This window comes from Tursiops truncatus, chromosome 2 (assembly GCF_011762595.2).
Source record: "Tursiops truncatus isolate mTurTru1 chromosome 2, mTurTru1.mat.Y, whole genome shotgun sequence".
NCBI classification, from domain to species: Eukaryota; Metazoa; Chordata; class Mammalia; order Artiodactyla; family Delphinidae; genus Tursiops; species Tursiops truncatus.
The window spans coordinates 108,573,702-108,595,792 of NC_047035.1; positions in this window are offsets into that span (position 1 = coordinate 108,573,702).

Genomic DNA, 22,091 nt, shown 5'->3' on the forward strand with positions numbered 1-22,091 from the left:
TTCAAAAGTAAGCTGCGAGTGTCAGTTCACTTCACCCCTAAACCCTTTGGTAGGCATATCATTAACTATATTATGGTTCTTTTGTTTTCGAGGTAAAATTTGCTTGCAGTGAAACTCACAAACCTTAAATGCACTCTTCTGTGAGTTTTGACAAATTCAGTCACGTGTAACCAAACCACTGTTAAGATATGGAACATGAAAAAAAAAAAAGATATGGAACATGAATTTGTTTCTTTCAAACTGAGTCATGCTGCATCTTTCTGAGGACTTTGGGGGAAATTCCCATGGGTCTCAGAAGCAGGAATCCATGTCATCTTCTTTCCCTCTGATTTCTGGCTGCTTGGAAATTCTGAGATACGTTTGTGGCCTGCTTCCAGCATGTGTACAGGACATGTTATGCATTTCTGTGTCATCTTACTCTCCCTTCTCTGCGATTTCCTTGTCTGTTATTTTTAAATCCTGCTGAGGTATATACAACTCTACAAGCTGGTTCTCAAATCCTTTTTTTGGAACAAGACTGAAGGAGTTCTGCATAATCATAGTGGAATTTTCAAGATATTTCAATGGTTTGTGGTGGCCAAATATGTGAAATTGAGGCTGTTCCAGTAAATCTGGAATGAATTGATACCCTATCCACAGAGTATGAACCTGTGTGTAGAGTATGCATGTGTACACACAGTGTTGGAGGGCACACATACGAAGAATTCTTTTCTTGGTCCAGACACTGGCATTGGTAGTGAAACCATTAATTCCCAACCCAAAGAGCCCACTCACCAGTGGCCTTGCTGCCTGGGACCCCTGCAGGCGGAAGCTTGGGAGGGAATGGCGGTCTGAATAGTGGTCTTGGAGGGCTGGAACAAGCCATGATGATGGTGACGTGTCCGGCACCAAGCTGCCCAGCCAGCCAGCGCTTCCCCACCGGAGCTCTTTGGTCTGGGCTTATCTGCTGGTGATTTCCCAGGTCCCGCCTCGCATTTTCTCCCCTCATTTTTGCTCGTGGGGAGCCCCTGGGCCAGCTGCCGAAGACCTCCCACACAAGCCTTTAAGTTCCAGGTCATGGAGGGCGGCAAGGGTGAGGATGTGGGGTGTGGAGAGGGGAGGAGTCTCAGTAAAAATGGAGGAGAAACCTCCGCAGCTTTTCTCTCCTCAGAACATTCTCTGAGTCTGTCTTCCAGAGCATCTGTGGCAGACCTCATTTCACTCCTATTTAGGAGACTGACTGGAGTCTGTCTCTTCACTAGACTCTTTATCTTTTCTGTTTTTATCCGGCATTGAATACTAGTTGTTTAAGGAATGAAGGGTTTTTTTTTGGTTCGGTTTTGTTTTCCCTCATCCTTGCACAGAAGGTGTGAGAGCAAGCACAAGGGATCATCCCTGGGCAGGGAGCAGGCTTGGTGGGGGAGGTCTGGGGTCCTGGTCTGACAGGTCTGACAGAGCTACACAGAGCACTTCACCTGGGATGAGGCGCCATCTTGGAAGAGGGGAGTCTCGGTCCATCTACAGAGAGCGTCTTACGGAGCCCTGCTGGCGACTCCCTCCTAAGGAGGAAGTACCCACAAATTCCAAACGTGGGCTCAGAAGTTTTCTGAAACAATCGCCAGGTATCCAAAATTTCAAAGACAGTGAAAGATTCTAAGGCTTTTATATATTACATATATAAATAGAAATATATATTTATTTAAGTCTAAAAAACCATACAGAAAACATATGAATATATTCACATTGCAAAGAAATGGCAACCAGCTCTGAAATATATGGAGTAAAAAAGGGTAAGGCCCCTTTCCTTGTTCCCTTCTCCCACCATCCCTCCCCCAGGTGGCCACTTCTGACAACTGGCCACCGTCCCTCCCTGCATTTTCTCTGTATTTTCATGGAAATTGGGTACATAGGAGAGGTTTTGTTTGATGCTCTACATTAGCAGAGCCAGATTGGTAATATTGTTTGGCAACATGCTTTTTTTTTCATTTTATAATATATGTTGGAGATCTTTCTGGATCAGTGCACCCAGCACTGCCTCATTCATTTTAATGCCTTCACAGCATTCCATTGTATAGATGTTCCATAACTGATCTATCCAGTCGCCTGTGGATGGACATTTTTTTTTTCTTTACAGTGCTTTGCTCTCACAAAGAATGCTGCAATGAATATGCCTGTTCATGTAATTTCATACCCGTGTATGTATTCCTAAACGTGGAATTGCTGAGTCAATTGATCTTTCAATGGATGTTGCCAAGTCGTCTTTCTCTAGAGGTAACCTCGTTCTTTTTAACTGAAGGATATTCAACACCAATATTTAACCAACATAACCAGTTAGAGATGAGATGGAACCGTAGCTCAGAATGTGGGAGCCAACACTGCCTTCTGCCCATGGTTGGGGAAGGACTTGACTCCTGCTGGGAGCTCAGTGGCAAGAGGGGGGTATGTTTGCTCTAGATAATCCCTGAGGAAACCATCACTGGTCAAGAGCTTTAGTTTACAGAGTAGATTTCTGTGCATAATCAATCTCACTTAACCCTACTGAATGAGGAAGGGCCATGTTACTCATTTTCATCCCATTCTACAGATGAGAAAACTGAGGCTCGAAGGAGTCACACTCAAGTGACTGGCATGACCAGGGTCTGAGACTCCAACTTTCAGGTGGTTTTCCACTGTGTCAACAGCTTTCCCCTTTTTCTCTGGGTCCCTTCCTCTGCCTCTCCAATCCTTACCACCCCCTATACACCAAATCCTCCCCAGACAATGCTGCCCTCAGGATCACCCCCAAACGCAACTCCTCAGGTTCCAATAAACCCAGGAATATGCAATGAGATTAGAAATGGTTCCAATTCGCCTGGAACACATCCCTGAGGCTGTCTCAGTGGGAGAATTTATACCTTCTTATTGCTCAGACAGGCTCAAGGACAGATGTGAGGCCTGGACTCCTTCCTACCCAGCCCCTCAGCCCTCAGGGGCAGAAAATTAGTTACTTACGTTTAGAGGATAAATAACTGGGAGGAAAAAGATGCATAAATGAATTCATGTGTAGAAAAGCAAAAGACCTAGTTTATAAAGGTGCCCACTCTTCATCAAACCCAACGTAAAAACACTCAGGACTTTTTTCAGGTCTTCATTTCCTTATGCAGGCTCCTGTGTCACGTAAAACTTAAATACATTTGCATGCTCTTCTCCTGTTCATCTGCCTTTGTCAGTTTAATTTTCAGATCCATCCAGGGACCTTAAGAGGGTCAGGAGAATTCTTCCCTCCCCTACAGTCCCCTGGTATTCACACACTTGTGTAATTTTTGTTTCCCCTTGAACCGGGGCTAGACCTAGTGACTCACTTCTAAAGAAGAGAATACAGCAGAAATGAGGGGAGGTCACTTCCGGGGTCAGGTCACAGGAGGACTGAGTGCTTCCCAGGTCACTCACTTGCTCTGAGGAAAGGCAGCTGCCATATTGTGAGCCGTGCCACAGGGGGGCCCACAAGCTACGGAACCGATGTCTCCCTCAAGAGCCAGCAAGGACCTGAGATTGCCAACAGCCATGTGAGTGAATTTGGAAGTGGATCTTCTCCCAGCCGAGTTTTGGGATGACTGCAGCCCCAGGCAACTCCTAGATTGCAGCCTCCTCAGAGACCCTGACCCAGAGGCCTGGATGCCTGAGCCACAGAAACTCTGAGGTAATAAATTCTTGTTAATTAAGCCACTAAGTTTGAGGGTAACTTGCTACTCAGAAATACGTACCTAATACACATTCTACGGCCTATAGTTTCCTATTGCTGGATGTCTGGGCTGTGTTTAACTTCTCATTAATACAAAATCCACTTTAGTGAATATCTTCCTTTCCAACATGCCTTTTCTGAATTTAGGATTACTTCCGAAGGGTGATCCCAGCAGGGAGATAGTTGAGGCCAAGATTCCAATATGTATGGTTTTTCATAAGCATCCCCAAATTGCTGTCATGTAAGGAAGGGAGTGACCAAGTTGGGCCACCAGGAGCATCCAGGTCCCCGTTCCCACACGCCCTTGGCCACATCTTTCTTGGTCTTCCTAGTCATCTATGACTCCAATAGCCATCAGGTAATGATAGCACTTTCCCCTCCTACCTCTCAAGGTAGGCGACTTGAAATCAAAATCACGTCCACGAAAAGTCCCCCAGAGCCTGCACAGTGCTCTGAAGGCTGAGAGAGGTTAGGGTTTTTCTTAGACTCTGGGGATCTCTCAGAGCTCAGCCCCTTTCCATTTCATAGAAGAGGAAGCAGGGACTCAGAATGGCCAGGGCTGTGCTCAGGGTCCCACGGTAATTCACGGCAGGGCAGGGACAGGACAACCCAGGTCCTTTGCCTCCCTGTGTAGAGCTCCTCCTGACCTACTCAGTCTCCCAGCTTGCCTGAACCAAACATCCAGACAGAAGCGGAGGTCTCTCCTTCAACCCCTAAGGACTCAGAAAATCTACACATTTTAAGAAAAGCTGGCCCCCAATCCTCCTTCTTTTGCTGACCTGGCCACCCAGCCAACCACATCTCCACCCCATGTGGCTCTGCCCGGCTTGCTCCCACATCTCACGGCAGGGGGCCCTCAGCTCCCACCTCCTCCTCTCTCCAGGACCCCTCTCTTAGGCCATGAACCCTGCCCGGGCTGTCTCCATCCCCTTGTCATTGTAGCCAAGAAAACAGGAAGTGTCTGAGTCACCCGCTCTCCCCTGGGCTTTAGCTGTCTGGGCCCGAGTTCTGGAGTCAAAGAAGGACAAGGAGGAAGCATGTTGGCCTCACAGAAGCCAAGACTGTCTGTGGAGCCCACACATCCAGCACTGCCTTGCAGCTCGTGGGACCCCAAAGAGCCAGTGGTCGAGGGACTCCCCAGTTCTTGGGATGAAAGAAAGCACTCCCTTAAGACATGGAATTCTTGTGTTGGCTCCGCTTCCCACCAGCTGTGGGCCATGGGCTTGTCTGATGGTTCTTAAGCTTGGTTATATCTTACAATCACCTGAGCTCCACCCCCAGAGATTCAGACAAAAAAAAAATAATAAATTACTTGAGGACTAAAAGGATGTCATTGTCCTTCAGTTAGGATTTTAGTGAGCTTCTGCCAGGCATCCAGGATCACCTCAGTCCAGTTTCAAGGCTGAAGAGCTCATGACTTACCCAGATAATCAAAGCCAGAATATAGAACTTGTGAAGGTCAGTTTGTTTCTGGTTCACTCTTATCCTTTCTTTTTTTTTCTTCTTCCTCTTCGCGCCACGCGCAGCTTGTGGGATCTTAGTTCCCCAACCAGGGATTGAACCCTGGCCCTTGACAGTGAAGGTGCCGAGTCCTAACCACTGGACCGCCAGGGAATTCCCACCCTTACTCTTTTTCGTTTGTTTGTTTGTTTTTTTGGGTTTTTTTTTTGCGGTACGCGGGCCTCTCATCGCTGTGGCCTCTCCCCCTGCGGAGCACAGGCTCCGGACGCGCAGGCCCAGTGGCCATGCCCCACAGGCCCAGCCGTTCCACGGCATACGGGATCTTCCCAGACCGGGGCACGAACCCGTGTCCCCTGCATCGGCAGGCGGACTCTCAACCACTGCGCCACCAGGGAGGCCCCTTACTCTTTTTTAAAAACAAAATTTTATTTATTTTTGGCTGTTCTTCGTTGCTGCCGGCGGGCTACTCTTCTTTCCAGTGCACGGGCTTCTCATTGCGGTGGCTTCTCTTGTTGTGGAGCACGGGCTCTAGGCACACAGGCTTCAGGAGTTGTGGCTCATGGGCTCAGTAGTTGTGGCACATGGGCTCAGCTGCTCTGCTGCATGAGGGATATTCCTGGACCAGGGCTCGAACCCGTGTCCCCTGCACTAGCAGGCGGATTCTTAGCTACTGCGTCACCAGGGAGGGAAGGGCCATGGCCAGTTTTTTTAAGTTGCCTTCGTTAGCAAGGTGGGTCTGAGTCACCTAAATCTGCCTTTACGGAAAGTAAAGTTCCTCTCCAATTCAATTCTAACATGATAGTGTTCCTACTAAATTTTTTGATCCTATAACTGTACCCCATTTTTTTAAAACTGAAAAGATGAAAAAAATGTACATAAAAATGTATTTATTTGCTTTTTCTGAAATTAAAAAAAAATTCAAAACAATACCAATATGAATTAAAAAAAAAAAATGCAGCCAGAGACATCCATCCAGTATTGCCTGACGTGACGGCCCAAGTCTATGCAGTTCTTTGGGACCTCACTATAGTCTTTCCTCAGGCTCTTGTGGCTGGCCCAGTGCAACACCTCTCCCCTCTAGCTAAAGGGCAAGTGAAACTAGAGGTTTCCTTCTAGACTTTAAGTTCAGCTTGCAAATCTTGATATTCTCTTTATGTGCAGCAAATTTTAACAACCTCCTTTTAGAGGTCTTGCAATAATGTTTGGTCCAGTGTATAAACTCAATCAAATATCTTAAAGTATTTTAAACTTTGTTTAAAAATGAGACTTCCGGGCTTCCCTGGTGGCACAGTGGTTGAGAGTCTGCCTGCTGATACAGGGGACATGGGTTCGTGCCCTGGTCCGGGAAGATCCCACATGCTGCAGAGCGGCTAGGCCCGTGAGCCATGGCCGCTGAGCCTGCGCGTCCAGAGCCTGTACTCTGCGACGGGAGAGGCCACAACAGTGAGAGGCTCGCGTACCACAAAAAAAAAAAAAAAAAAAAAATGAGACTTCCTATTTCAGTACTCCATTTCTAACTTAACCAAGAAGAGCTTCCTTCCTGAGTACTAAGTAATCCTTACAAAACCAATTAAGTTAAACTCATAAAAAAAAATCTAAATTAAATAATAGTAAAAGTTAAAATATGGTGAATTTAAAGTTCTCTCATAGGTTCTAGTATTGTATATAAACTCGTTAAGCGTTCAACTTAAAACCCTCAGTTTAAATTACTCAGTTTTACACTTTCAATGGTTAAAGGCCGTCACTCTAAAAGGCCAAATTATCTCATACATTACAAGCATTATAAGTGCCGAACATATACAGATTACTTCTTAATATCAATGTCATGGTCAAGTAGCTCATATCCTTTTTTTTTTTTTTTTAATATTTAGTTATTTATTTTATTTTTGGCTGCATCAGGTCTTAGTTGCGGCATGCAGGATCTTTCATTGTGGCGCTCGGGCTTCTCTCTAGCTGTGGCGCTTGGGCTCTGTAGTTGCCAGAGCACAGGTTTAGTTGGCCGGCGGCGTGTGCAATCCGGGTTGCCCAGCCAGGGATCGAACCTGCGTCCCCTGCACTGGAAGGCGGACTGCCAACCCCTGGACCACCAGGGAAGTCCCAGGTAGCCCGTATCCTTGGTGCCAAATTGTACACACACTTCCCAGTTCTGGTGCAGCTCCCCTCTCAGGCTGATACCCTGATTGCATTTTGACTCTTAAAATGGGTGTGATGGGCGGAATAATACCACTGCCCCAAAGTTGTCCATATCCTAACCATATTCGCCCAGAACCTGTGAATATATAACTTACATGGCAAAAGGGACTTTACAGACATGATTGTTAAGGATCTTGAGATGGGAGATTAGCCTGCGTTATCCAGGTGGATCCAATGTAATCACGGGTCCTTATAAGAGAAACAGGGAGGCGGGAGAGTCAGAGGGAGAGTGGTGATAACAGAAGCAGAGGTTGGAGTGATGTGATTGCTGGCTGGCAGGGAGCCATGAGCCAGCATGGCTCTAGAAGCTGGAGGACGTAAGGAAGCAGATTCTACCCTAGAGCCTCCAGCAGGAATGCAGCTCTGCAACACCTTGATTTTAGCCCTGTGAGACCCATTTGGGATTTGTGTTATCTGGGACTGTAAGTTAAGAAATTGGTTTTGTTGTAAGCCGCTAAGTTTGTGATAATTTGTTACAGCAGCAATAGGAAACTAATAACTCTATACAAATAGAATTTTTCATTTAGCCCTAAGGCCTCTGAATTCTATGTGACCCTAAGATGTTTAAATATCCATTCCATTGAACTTTAAGGACTTGGCCTCGTTCAGTGTGACCACGTAAGCGCGTACTGACGTGTGATTGTTTTGGTTCATTTCTAATCAGAAGGCGTTCGCATCCTACAGCTGATAGTTCTAGGTTCCTGGAAGATGGTGTCTGACACTACTGGGCTTATTGATATTCAGGCACCTGAGGACAGTGTGAGAAGTTGGTTCTGGTGGCCATTTGATGAGACCAGTTCCCCCCATTCATTCCTCAAACACTCCTGGAACACCGTGCCGAGGGACACGGTGGTGCGGGGGACCGGGTCTGGACCCTTAAAGCACTCAGCTGTAGAGGGAGCCGCAGACAGTCATCCTGACATGGTGTGGTCAGAGCAGGGACAGCCAGTGTGCAGAACATTACTTAGCACAGAGGAGCAGGAGAGGAGGAGGTGGTCAGGGGCTTGGAACACATGGGCTGAGAAGGGACAGCACACAGGCTGTTTGAAATGGGGCCTGGCCGGGCTGGGAAACACAGAACCAATGGCGGTCATTTCCTTGGTGGGGAGGGGAGGGGGGTGAGGAGACCCAGGCTGGGGCTGGTGGACATCACGCTGAGCCTGGTCCTTCCATCAGCTTGCACTCAGGTAAGCTGGGTTCCAGTCCTGGCCCTATCTTGTGACCTCAGTTTCTTCATCAGAAGAGTGTCATTCATGCTAGAATCTTCCTCTCCACAGGGAGGCAGGAGACCACCAGGAGGATGGAGGATGGCCTTTGTCCAGGAGGCTGGACTGCCAACTTCAGAAGATAAGCCGGGCCCCAGCCAGTGCAGCCACTGGGGGTCTGAACCCACCACTCACCTTTGAGGAAGTCCCCTGCCTGCTTCCTACTCCTCAAGGCCCAGGCCTTAACTGGCATTGATGACAAAACTGGCGACTCAGTGAATGGTATGTGAGAAATAGGAGCCAGCTGCCAGCCCCGGCTGAATGAGCCAGAATCTGGGAGTGGGGTGTGCCTGTGTGTGGAGGGGTAGTTCTGGGAACCTGAACCCTAGAGGACCCTGGAGCCCCACTAAGGTTGAGAATCTCTGGGTTACAGGCCCAGGATTCGAGGCTGGGTCCACATGGGCTGACCCACCCCCGTTCACTGACAGGCACGCGCCTCACGCCTGGCCTTCACTGTGGTAGCATTTTCCATGTGTGCCTTCCCACGGTGACTTTGGGGTTTGTGCACGGCCCCTACACACTCACACAGTCACACTAACAATGTTGTGTCACACAGACACATGGACTTGTTTTCTAAGGAGGGCTGCCAGAATTAGCAAATAAAAATGTAGAACACCCAGTTAAATTTCAATTTCAGATGAGCAACTTATACTTTTTTAGCATAAGTATGTTCCAAGGATTGCATAGGACATATTTATACTAAAAATATAATTTTCTGTTTATCTGAAATAGAAATGAACTGGGCATCCTGTATTTTACTCGTAGCCCTACTCCTTAGCCCTGAGGCACCTTCCTGGTTTTTCAGACACACTCATGCCCCCTGTAGACACACACTGATGCTGTAAGCTCAGTTAGGTGGTGGGTGCATCTGTCTGTCTCTGCCCTGGGAGATGCCCAGCCTGAGCCCAGCATCACTGGCTGAAGTACCCAGGGAGGCGTTGCAAAAATCTTCGGCCTTGAAATGGCCTTGAAGAGTGGGAATTAAGCCTGGAAGCTGTCCCCATGAAGCGGGCCAGGCTGGGAGGGGCCTGCCTCTGGGCTCCAAACTCCATTAAGCTCCCATGGAAGGGCGAGGGGTCTAGCTCCACCTCTCCCCTCCCCCGTCACCCCTCTGCACCTCCACCTAGGTCCCTAGTATGGTAGGAGGGCTCAGGATCGATGACGGTGAATCTGGAGGGTGTTTTGGAAACAGACATGGCGAGATAAGGATCACTCCAGTTGGCTCTGTCCCAGATTGAATCATCAAATCCAGGGCTTCCTTTGGCCCTGTTTTCCAGAAAGAAAGGCTGACAGCCTGCAGAGGGCACCCTCCCCCCACAGGTCCTAAAGCCCACCTCTCCATGGTGGCGGTGGTGGCAGCGGTGGGGGGTGATGGGGTGAGTTTGGGAGATAGGTCAGGCCCAAGAGGAGGACACACACCCAGGTCTGAGGATGGGTGAGACCCATCACCCTCCTTCTAACATAAAGTATTGTGGACGCCCCTTTTATCATCTTGAAAAGAAAGTCACAGATATTACAACCAATCCAGACACATAATTAAAAAACAAATATACTGCCTTAATTGGAAAGTAAAGGAGAAATTAAAAGAAAGTCATTGACAATAAAATAAAAATTTTTTCAGCCTGTAATGTTTAAGCATCACTACACTAGGAAGACCTTGGCATGTTTAATGACCCCTGGCTTTAGCTATAAATAGAAGCATTAAGAACGTAACAGGTGAAACGCAGGTGAATTCAGGGGTGTTGTTTTGGTGAGTCAAATACCTGACACAATTTTCTGAAAGAGGATATTTCTTGATAAAATTCCAAACTAAGCCAAGTACGCATCTCCCCTTGATTTATGTAGTAGCTGCATTCCTAGAAAATTAGGTGTATGCTTTTAAAGCCGTACAACAAAACACTTTGCGTTTATATGTAGAACAGAGTTAAGTTCTCAACTTGGAGATTTAGAAAGGTTTTTCAACAGCTGGGGACCAGGGACAGTTTTTTGTTGCAGGACAATTCCCCTGCCCACTAATTGTGCCCCATGCCCCATCAGTGTGACAACCAACACACAAACCCACAGCTCTATAAAACCTGTCCTGGGAGCAGTATTTGCTCTCTGAGGACCAGCATCAGGAGGCCACACAGGGAACCCAGAACCCCAGCTTCCAGCTAGACCCCCCTGCACCCCAGCCTGGGCTTACCCCACCCCCAGTTTACAGACACCCTCTGAACTCAGCTAGCCCTGGGGTCTGTTCTGAAGATGGTGGCTTTGGAGGTTGTTTGGGGTGGGAGAAGGGAGGCAAAGGTACAGCACTGACTCAGCCTCTAGGTTCGCTTGCCTCCAGGGATTGTGCCTGGAGTGGGTGGGGGAGGTGACAGCCATGTGTCAAATTGTGGTGGACAGGGAGATGCGCCCAGATCCTCCTTCTAGGAAGGACTTGCTGCCCCAGCGGTTGGGAGTACTGTCAGGCCTTCTGGGATGGCTCCAGCTGCCAAGAGCTGCTTCACTAAGGTTACAGCCCTTCCCAGGTGGCCCACATCGCCTGACTCACTGAGGCAGGAATATAAAGGCCTGTCCATCTCAGCCCCACTCAGGACACCCCTCAAGGGCACATGTTCTCCAGAGCGCCCACGGGGTTGGATCTGCACCACAGCTCAACTTCTCCCTCTGCCCACACCTGGATCGTCCCCTCCCTTCCACAGGTGTTGATCCAAGGGCCTCCTTAATAAACACTCTGCACCTAAAGCTCCATCATTTTTTAACTTTTTTTTGCAGTACGCGGGCCTCTCACTGTTTTGGCCTCTCCCGTTGCAGAGCACAGGCTCCGGATGCGCAGGCTCAGCGGCCATGGCTCACGGGCCCAGCCGCTCCGCGACATGTGGGATCCTCCCGGACCAGGGCACGAACCCGCGTCCCCCGCATCGTCAGACGGACTCTCAACCACTGCGCCACCAGGGAAGCCCTAAAGCTCCATCTTAAAGTCTTCTCAGAGAACCCAACCTGTGACACCTGGTAATGAGCCGTGTTGTTGAATTGTGTGACCCAAGTCCTAGAAGGGAGCAGAGGAAAGGGGGGCTCGTGCCTGCTGGGAGCATCTGGGAGGGCCTTGTATTAGTCAGGGTTCTCCAGAGAAACAGAACCAATAGGATGTACAGGTAGATATATAGAAAGATTTATTATGAGGGATTGGCTTATGCAGTTACGGAGGCTGAGAGGTCCCACAACCTGCCGCCTGCAAGTTGGAGGCGCAGGAGATCCAGTGGTGAAGTTCCTGTCCAAACCCCGAGGCTTGAGAACAAGGGGAGCAAGTGGTGTAAGTCCCAATTTGAGTGCAAAGGCCCTAGAACCAGAAGCACCAATATCCAAGGGCAGGAGGAGATGGCTGTCCCAGCTTAAGCAGAGACCAAATTCACCATCCTCTGCGTGTTTTTTCTATTCTGACCCTTAATAGATTAGATGACGCCCACTGCATTGGTGAGGGCATCTTCTCCACTCAGTCTCCGATTCAAATGCTAACCTCTTCTGGAAACACCCTGAAATAATGTTTTACCAGTGATCTGGGCATCCTTTAGCCTAATCAAATTGACACATAAAGTTAACCCTCACAGGCCCCCAGAGGAGGTGGGATTTGGGCCATCTGGAAGGACTTAGATTAGGAGGAGAGGTTGTTTCAGCTGATCACGATTGTCATCATTGCTAATAATGTGCCTTTGTGGTAGGTGCTTTATTTACACATTTCACCTGAGCAGGGAGGCCTGTGGGGGAATTGTGAGGTGTGGAACACCACTGAGGCCCTGAGGGGCTCTGATGGAAGACAAGGCTGGACTGAGTGGGCTTTATTTGGAAGGCAAATGGGGAGCCACTGAAGGCTGTACAGCAGGGAGAGGTGTTACAGGATCGGCATTTTCAGAAAGGTCTCCGAGGTACAAATGCATGGTGTGTTAGAAAAGTGTGAGGCTATTGCTGACTTCCAAGTGAGATCCTATGAGGCCTGCCCAGAGCAGTGGCCGTGCGGATGCACACGGGAGATGACTGGGTGTGGAGGTGAGAGAGAAGCAAGGGTCAGAGGTGACCCCAAGCCCGGCCCCAACCCAGAACTGAGCATGTGGAGGATGCCACTGGGCAAATGTGGACAGCTACAGGGACCTCCATGGTTTTCCTTAGTCAGGGGAGGAGGGGAGCTTACCCTGTCCAGGAGACCCATCAGACCTGAGGCCCCCCAGCCTCCCTCTATGGTTGACCTGAGAGGAGGGACCAGGAGAACAAGGCCTGGTATAACAAGGTAACACGAGCTAATGTAACACAGAGCACCCTCCAACACCCCGTACCCCATTTAAGTGGCTTAACCCAATAACAATATTCATCCTCATAACTGTCCAATGCAGGTGTTCCTGGTTGGCAGGTGGTTCTTCTCCATGGTGACCAAGGCTCCTTCCAGCTTGTGGCTCTAGGAGCCTCTAAGGGCCTTAGTGTTCCATGCACTCAGTGGATGGATGGGGAAACAGAGGGACACACCCTCTTCTTAACAACCTTGACTGGGACATGGCACACCACTTCTGCTCACATTCCACTGGTGAGAACCAAGCATGGGGCCATACTAGATGAAAGGAGAGCTGGGAAATGTAGTTTGGGCCAAGGCAGCCATGTCCCAGGGAAAACTGTGCCCTGAAGAGAGAGAGCATGAGTGTTTGGTTGACAGGTAGCCACCTTTGGCCCAGTTGGGAGCGGACCTGGCAGCAGGAAACGCCCTCAGTCTCCAGCAGGCTTCTCGGAACACTTTACACAGTGAGTGTGGAGGGCACTTTGAGGCACCTGTGGGTGGGATGGGCCTGCAATGGACCGGGGGGTCGTGGTGTGCGCGGATCGTGAGCCCTGTATGCTCCAAGGGTGATGTGGCGCTTGGGGGCTGGCACTTGTGGGCTCTGTGTGTTGTGTATGAGGGCTGTATTAGTTTTCCGTGGCTGTGTAGCAAATGATCACAAACTTAGCAGCTAAATCCACATGTATTGATCAGCTCACAGTTCTGCAAGTCAGAAATCCAAGTGGGGATGGTTGAGTTCTCTGCTTAGGGTCTTGCAAGGCCAAAATGAAGGCGTGGCTGGGCCCTTATCTGGTGGCTCTGGGGAAGAATGCACTTCCAGCCTCATTCAGGTTGTTGGCAGTTTTCAGTTCCTTGCCGTTATAGGACTAAGATCCCATTTCCTTGCTGTCTGTCATCTGGGGTCACTCTCAGCTCCTAGAAGCCACTCTTTGGTCCTTGTATGTGACCCCTCCATCTTCAAAGCCAGTGATGGTGAACTGAATCCTTCTGGTGCTTCAAACCTGTTTGATTTCCCCTTCTGCCACCAGCTGGCGAAAATTCTGCTTTTAAAAGGCTTGAATGATTAGATTAGGCCCACCTAATAATCTCCCTTTTGTCATATAACATAACATAATCATGGGAATGATATCTCATCATATTCACAGGTACCACCCACACTCAAAGGTTGGGGGAATCCTACAAGGTCAGGGTCATTGGGATTCATTCTTAGAATTCTGCTTCCCACAAGGGCTGGGTCTGAATGCCTTTTTTTTTTTTTTTTTTTTTTATGGTACACGGGCCTCTCACTGTTGTGGCCTCTCCCGCTGTGGAGCACAGGCTCCGGATGCGCAGGCCCAGCGGCCATGGCTCACGGGGCCCAGCCACTCTGCGGCATGTGGGATCCTCCCGGACCGGGGCTCGAACCCGTGTCCCCTGCATCCGCAGGCGGACTCTCAACCACTGAGCCACCAAGGAAGCCCTGAATGCCTTTTGATCCTAGCTTCCTCCTTTGCAAAGTAGATATTATGAGGATTAAATGTATTCATATACTTAGGTATTTGTCAAGCACCTACTCTGTACCAGGTGCAGTTCTGCACACTGGAAATACAGCTGCAGACATGACAGGCAAAGATGGCATGTGCACGAAAGACCCCAGCAGCATATCTGACATCCCCATCTGCGCTCGGGCAGCGGTCACAGAGTCTCTGGCTTTACACTGACATTTAAGGCCCTCATGCTGAGACCATTTCTCTCCCCTGGTCTCCATGCCTTCACCATCTCTCTTAATCCTGCCACCTGGCACAGATAGCCTCCTGTGCCTTCCCCCAGGCCCAGGAGCAGACATCTCCCTGTCACCGGGAGGACATAGTTGCCTCCCCTGAGCTCAGGCACACGAAGTGATGGCAGTAGCAGTGTCTCCACCATCAGCTCCAGCCAGGGATTCAGAGAATTCATCCACAGATGTCTCCTGGGACATTTAAAGCAATTATGAAATATATGTATCGACTGACTACTATGTACTGGGTCCACTTCCTTCAGGTAGCCTTCCCAGACTGCCTGTAGCAGGCCATGATCCCTCTGGGCAACCACAGTCTGACCTGCCTCTTTCTGGCAGCACTTTAATCCCTCTGCCCCACCCCACTGGGGGTCCATATCTTATCTTCATTCCTGTTCCCTGGCTGGGAAGGCTGCTAGGGAAAGTTGCCTTTGGAGGCCACTGATTGGAGTCCTGCAAATTCTAGCCTTGGTCCCTGTGCCTCCCAGCACTGGAGAAAATGGAGTCCAAGAGAGAGGCATCTGCTTTGGAGCTGTAGTTCTAAGGCCCTAAACTCTTCCCTTTCTCCCTGCTAATCCAATTGAAATGGCTCCTTAATCCACATCTACCTCCCTCCCCTTGTATCCCCTTCTCTTCTGAATCTTCAGTCTTAGTCCTATTCCACTGCCTGCTATCACACAAACTCAAAGATCTTCTTCATTTCCTCAGTCCTAAAAAAAAATCCTGCCTCCATCCCGCCTCACAGATATCTGACTGAATAACTGACGGTGGTTGATGAGCACTATGGGGAGAGGGCCAGTTTGAATCCTGGCTTTGGCACTGCCTGGCTGTGTGACTGTGCGGGCATCACTCAGTTGCTCTGAGCCTGTTTCCTCATGGTTAAAATGGGGGAAGGTTATGTTCATTGTTGTGCGGGCCCTAGAGTGAGCTGGTGCTGCCCTGAGATGCAGATGTGTTTGGGTGCAGAGCTGTGGAATGGGCACTGGGTCAGCGAAGGCTCCTGGACAGGAGTCGGGCCGAGGGACATAGTCCAGGACAAAGCTTGGCTCTCAGAGAGGAGGGGTCACCTGGGCACAACGAGAATCCTTAGATTGTCATTGGATCAGAGGGCTTCTTAATTCTGGCCAATGGAAGCCATGGAAGAATGGTACACTCTTAAAAGGGTAGAAAACCCCTTTTAAAAGGAAGGCCTGTGGTAGATATCCAGTAGCCACTTCAGGAAAGGAGCAAAGCCCTGCCCCAGATGCTTCCACCCTTTCTCTACCACCAAACAAAAGGTGCTTAGGGAACAAAGGGCAGTGTTCAGGGCACAGGGAAAGATCTATTGCAACTAGGAGGAAGGGAATAGAAAAAGCCTCCTGAATCCATGGAGGAGAGACAGAAAAAGGAGTGGATCCAGATCATTACAGATTTCTTACTGCTGAGGGAGGGACAGGATCACTGAGAATAAAAAATGTGAACACCTCCACTCCTCATCACCAAGCTAGCAAGCAGTAAATAACCAATGTCAGCAGTAAATTGCTGGAGGAGAGACATTCTGAGATGAAGGACAAAGGGAAGACCTAAAACAAAGATACCCATTCTTGCTGTTCTCTTCAACATTACAGTGGTTGTTTCAGGCAATGCAATAAGGCAAGAAAAAATAAAGACTCACAGATCAATCACTATTCACATATAAGATTGTCTACATAGAAAATTCCCCCCATCTCTACAGAAAAGCTACTAGTACTAATAAGTTTCGTATGATCACAGGATACAGGGTCACTGTACAAAAAAAAATTTATCCTATTGCTGTATACTAGCAATAACAATTGGAAATTGAAATAAATTTTTAAAAAGCACCATCTACAACAGCACCAAAACCCATGAAATGTAATACTAGGTGCCAGATATGTATGCTGAAAACTACAAAATGATGAAAGAAATCAAAGAGAACCTAAACAAATGGAGAGATATACTATTTTCATGGATTGGAGGACTCAAGATTGGTAAGGTGTCCAATTTTCCCAAACTGATCTATAGATTAAATACAATTCCAATTAAAGTTCCATCAGGATGTTTTCAGTAGAAATTAAAAAGTTGATTCTAAAATTTATATAGAAAAGCAAAGAACTAGAAAAGCCAAAACAATTTGGAAAAGAACAAAGTTGGAAGATTTATACTACCTGTTTTCAAAACTTACTATAAAGCTACAGTAGGAAACAAAAGAGAGGGTAAAAAACTGATGTTTATTAGCTTTTCTTTCCTGTGAGAGCATATGAAATAACTTTGGAAAACTAAGACACAGGAGAACTTGCCGAGGGATTGGACAGGTGGCCTTGGCAGGTGGGGAAGATAACTTGTGAAACATGTATGGATTATACACAGATCTGAGCTCTGAATGACTTGAGGTCACCAATACTGGCCTCCTTTCCTGACAGCAGGGGCTGCTGCTTCTCCCTGTTTGTGGGTCCTGTAAGACCCAGCTAAGTGCTCAGCCCGTAGTGGACACTCATGGTTATAGATAAAGGGGATATGTGTACATATGTACTTTGTGTGCTGATCACATTTGGGGGGACTGTGTCTCTGCTGCTTTTCCTTCAGCCCAGATAGTAGAGAGCTCACCCAGTAGAATGGATCATTGAGTATGTGTAGTTTCTCTGTAACTGGCCAGGACAAGAGGCTGCTGACTTCAGGGAGGAGGAATGCAGGCTGTCTGAAAAGCAAGTGATGATGGACGGAAGGGAAAAGGCTGCATTCTTTCCTAGCAGAGAGCTGCCAGGAGTGAGCACACACGTGTGTGTGTGTGTGTGTGTGTGTGTGTGTGTGTGTGTAGTAGTAGTAGTAGTAGTAGTAGTAGTAGTAGTAGTAGCAGCAGCAGCAGGAATCCAGTAGAATGACATTTCAGTGGCTGAGCTCCAAGTCAACTCTCAAGAAATTTTTAAATTCAGAGACACTTGGTCTTGCTTCCTGCTGTATTCCCACTCTCTGGCTGGCTGGCTCTCAGGTATTGAGACAGGGTGGGCAGTGCTGTCAGGACTCCTGTTTAGAGTGTCCCTGACAGGTACCCTGCCCTTTGCCCAGAGGCCTCCTGAGGCTCCTCCTAGTTTGTGGTTCTGTCATTCTCAGTGCCCAGTCTCCATCTCGAAGTTGACTGTTCGTCATGTCCCAGCAGTGGGAAGGGTTAGAGGGGGGTAGAAGTTGTGCCCTTCCCTGTTAAGGGCAGATGGAAACCACGCCTATCACAAGTGCTCACACCTGTGAAGCCAGATCTCAGTCCCGTGGTCCCACGTGGCTACAAGGCAGGCTGGGAAAGGTGCCCAGACAAAATGCAAAGGTTGGGAATGGATATTGGAAGAACGGTTAACAGTTTTGTCCACAAAGCACGAGATATGGAGAGGGGATTGGAAGGCCTGAGCGTGGAGGCAGGAGCAGCAGGTAAGAGGCCATTGTAATAAACCGAGTGGGAGATCATAGTGGCTTGGACTAGGAGGTGGCAGCTGGGATGAGACAAGTGGGAGGATTCAAGAAGTACCAAGGTAGTACCAATTTAGTAATACCAAATCTTGTTGGAGGTAGAACCAACAGGATTTGTTATCAGTTCAATCTTGAGGGTGAAGGGGAAGGAGAAATCAGGGACAACATCTATGTATCTGGCCTGAAAACTGGGCACATTTATTCAGCAAACGTTTATTGAGTTGGTCCCACATGGCAGGTACCATCTCTGTCCTCAAAGGGACATTGGAGGGGGAAGAGTAACCCCCAGGAAACACGGAGAGAGCTGTTAGATGCTTGGAAACGGGGTAGGACCAACAGTGGGTGGACAGGGTTTTAAGGGAAGCGTAGTTCACCTTCGTCCATGGGGCATTTGGCAGGGCTGAGGTCTCCTGGAAGAGGAGGCAGGCCTTCCAGGCGAGTGAGCGGGAGGACCCAAGATGCGGAGGTGGCCTTTCTCGAGGTGGCAGTGATGGTCATGGTGTAGCAGAACAAGCCCTGGCATTGGAGCCAGATGGACCTGAATTCAAATCCTGGCTCTCTGCTCACGTGTTACAGGTGGAATTGTAACCTGGATCAATCTCTATCATAGACTTTGGCATTATCTTTCAAAACTACAAACACAGCAATTCTACTTGTAGGAACTTATCCTACAGATATACTTACATATGTGTGAAGCAACAAATATATCAATACAAGGCTATTCATTACAGATATATTTTTTAATATTTATTTATTTATTTAGCTGTGCTTGCTCTTAGTTGTGGCACATGGGTCTTTAGTTGTGGCATGCAACCTCTTAGTTGTGGCATGTGGGATCTAGTTCCCCGACCAGGGATGGAACCCGGGTCCCCTGCACTGGGAGCGCAGAGCCCTAGCCACTGGACCACCAGGGAAGTTCCATGTAGCATTATTTTTTTAACGGCAAAAGACTGGAAACAGCCCAAATGTCCATTAATATAGGCTTGGGTAAATAAATCATGATATATTTATGCAGTGGAATACCATGTGAAAAAGAATGACGTTACTCTCTATGTATTCATATGGAAAGATCTCTAAACTATATTGTAAGTGATAAAAGCAAGACACAGATCAGTGTATACGGTTTACTACCATTTGGGTAAAGAACAAAAACAGGGAGGGAAGGATGGCTACCTATATCTATCTAAATATGTGTATATGTATTTTTTCATATTTGCTTGAATATGCACAGAATATCTTTGGAAGGACAAACAAGGCCAGTTGCTTCCAGGACAGAGAACTAGGTGGCTGGGAGTCAGGGTTGGGAGGCTGACTTTTTACTGCACTCTTTTATACATTTGGAATTTCAAATTATGTGAAATGTATTATATATACCTCCCATTCCTGCCATTTTGTAGCTGTGTGACTTTAGGCAAGTTATTTGGCTTCTCTGAGCCTTAGTTTCCTCTTCTGTGAAATGGCAATAACACCGTTGGCCTCATAAGGATCATCAGGGTTGCCTGGCACAAGGGCAATGCCACACACATCGCCCCCATCTCTTCTTTCACTGTCCGGCTGCTAAGTCTTGCCTGGTTCACCTGCTTACATTTGTGAGCTGCCACCCCAGACTCACTGGTGTTTGGAAGTTATGGTGAGGGGCACTTACCAACTGTCCCCACAACTCCCTAACATCACCGGTCAAGATGGGGGGCTCAAGAGGAAGAGCAGGTTTGGGAGCGCAGAGCGTTGAGGCCAGTTCTGGTCAGGCCAAATATTGGCATATCTGCAGGCGCTCAACGTCTGGGCTGGTGATGGAGATCTGAGGGTCTCCAGACTCTTCCACTTACAAGGCATAATAATTGTAAGGATAATTGCTAACATTTGTCAAGCATGTACATACATTATCTCACCCTCAGCCACCCTTCAAGGTTGATCCTATTATTATCTCCAAAGCTACCCAGTTAAGAAACGGTGGACTGGATTCCCACCCAGGTCTGTCTGACCAGAACATGGGACCCAGATTTAGAGTAGCTCCTCAAAATCAGTAACTTTTGGGTTGGCAAATGTTTTTATAAATAATATTTTAGAGTTTGTGGGCCACATAGCATCTGTCCTAACTTCTTAACTCTGTGCTAAAAGTAGACACAGACAATCCATAAATGAATGAGCATGGCTGTGTCTCAATAAAACTTTATTTAGGGAAACTGAAATTTGAATTTGATAGAATTCTCATGTGTCATAAACTTATTCATCTTTTGATTTTATTCCCCCAACCATTTAAAAACGTAAAATTATTCTTAGCTCATGGGCTGTACAAACAGGCCGTGTGAGCCTTCAGCTGTAGTTTACTGACACTCCCCCCACCCCACCTCTCTAAATCCTCTGATAACCAAAAAGAAACCCCCTTGGCACCAATGCCTTCTTTGGTCTGAGTCTTGCCTCATGGAGGCCAGTAGCCATGATGCTAAGAACCGCCCCTCTCTGTCTGGATGCTTGTCACTAGAATAGAGGAGGGAGAGATAGGACCTGGGTCCTGTTCCCTGATAAGTCCAGGCCCTTTGAAGATCCAGCTCCTTCTTAAATGAGAAACAGGCCTTCTCAAGGGCCTGACCCTACCAAGTCCAGCATCTGTCTTGGGGCAGGAAGCAGGGGCAAATGTTGGCCCCCAAGGCTGCCCCTCTTCTGCCCTGTTCTCCACCAGTTCCAAGACTGCCTCTGGGCCAGTGCAGACAGGGCCAGCTCAGGTGGTGTCAGGGGCTCTGGCTCAGGGAGGGTTGGGGGGGAGACTGGGCTGCTGGGGGAGGCCAGCAGTGTCACCTGGGGCCTCCCTTCCTCTGGGAGGAAGAAGGCTGGGAGATTTTCTCCAGAATGTGTGTGTGTGTGTGGCTTAAATGAGCAGGATTCCTTCCCCCAAAGTAACTTCCTTCAAAGACAGCTACTCTTCTCACTGTTCTCTGTTTCTGGCTGGTCTCCTCTTCCTAACCCTTCTTCCTTCCCCTCCTCTCCTGGCCTTCTCTCTGGTCCCCTCCCAAACAAGGCCTGACTCTGCTGCTCCTGAGTCTTTGCTCAGACAGCTGCCTCCACCTGGATGTCCTGTCCCCCTTTTCCCACCTGAACAACACTCTCCTTTCAGATACCACCTCACCCTCTCCCTCGTGGGGCCAGGGTTGGCTCTGGGAGTGCATCTTCCTAGGTGGCACATGTATGGAGCTGACTTTATAAGAACCGCTTCCCAGATTCAGTGCTGCCCAGAGGCCACTCCAGACCCCTCGGCCTGGCGTTCAAGACCTTTCATGATCTGTCTCAGGCTTTGTTCTCACCCAAGCTGCCCTTGCTGCTCTCAGAGAGCTTATAACCTAGTAGGGGAGGGAATGCTTGAACCCAATGCTGTCCAATAGAAATACAATTTAAGCTACAAGTGTCATTTTAATTGCTTTATAGCCACATTATAAAAGTAAAATGAAATAGGTAGAGTTAATTTTAAAAATATATTTTCTTTAACCCATTATATCCAAAATGTTATAATTTCAATATATAATCAATATAAAAATGATTAATCAGATACCTTATATACTTTTTTATCTACCACATCTTTCGGATCTCATGGGCATTTTACACAAACAGCACATCTCAGTTCAGACTGGACACATTTCACATTCTCCAAAGCCACACATGGCAGGTGGTCCCCATGGTAGATAGCTCAGGCCTAACCTAACCCTCACCCCTAACACTTAACCCGAAAAACTGCATGAGTAGGGACTTCCCTGGTGGCGCAGTGGTTAAGAATCCGCCTACCAATGCAGGGGATGTGGGTTCAAGCCCTGGTCCAGGAAGATCCCACATGCCACGGGGCAACTAAGCCTGTGTGCCACAGCTACTGAGCCTGCGCTCTAGAGCCCGTGAACTACAACTACTTAGCCCACGTACCACAACTACTGAAGCCCGTGTGCCTAGAGCCTGTGCTCCACCAAGAGA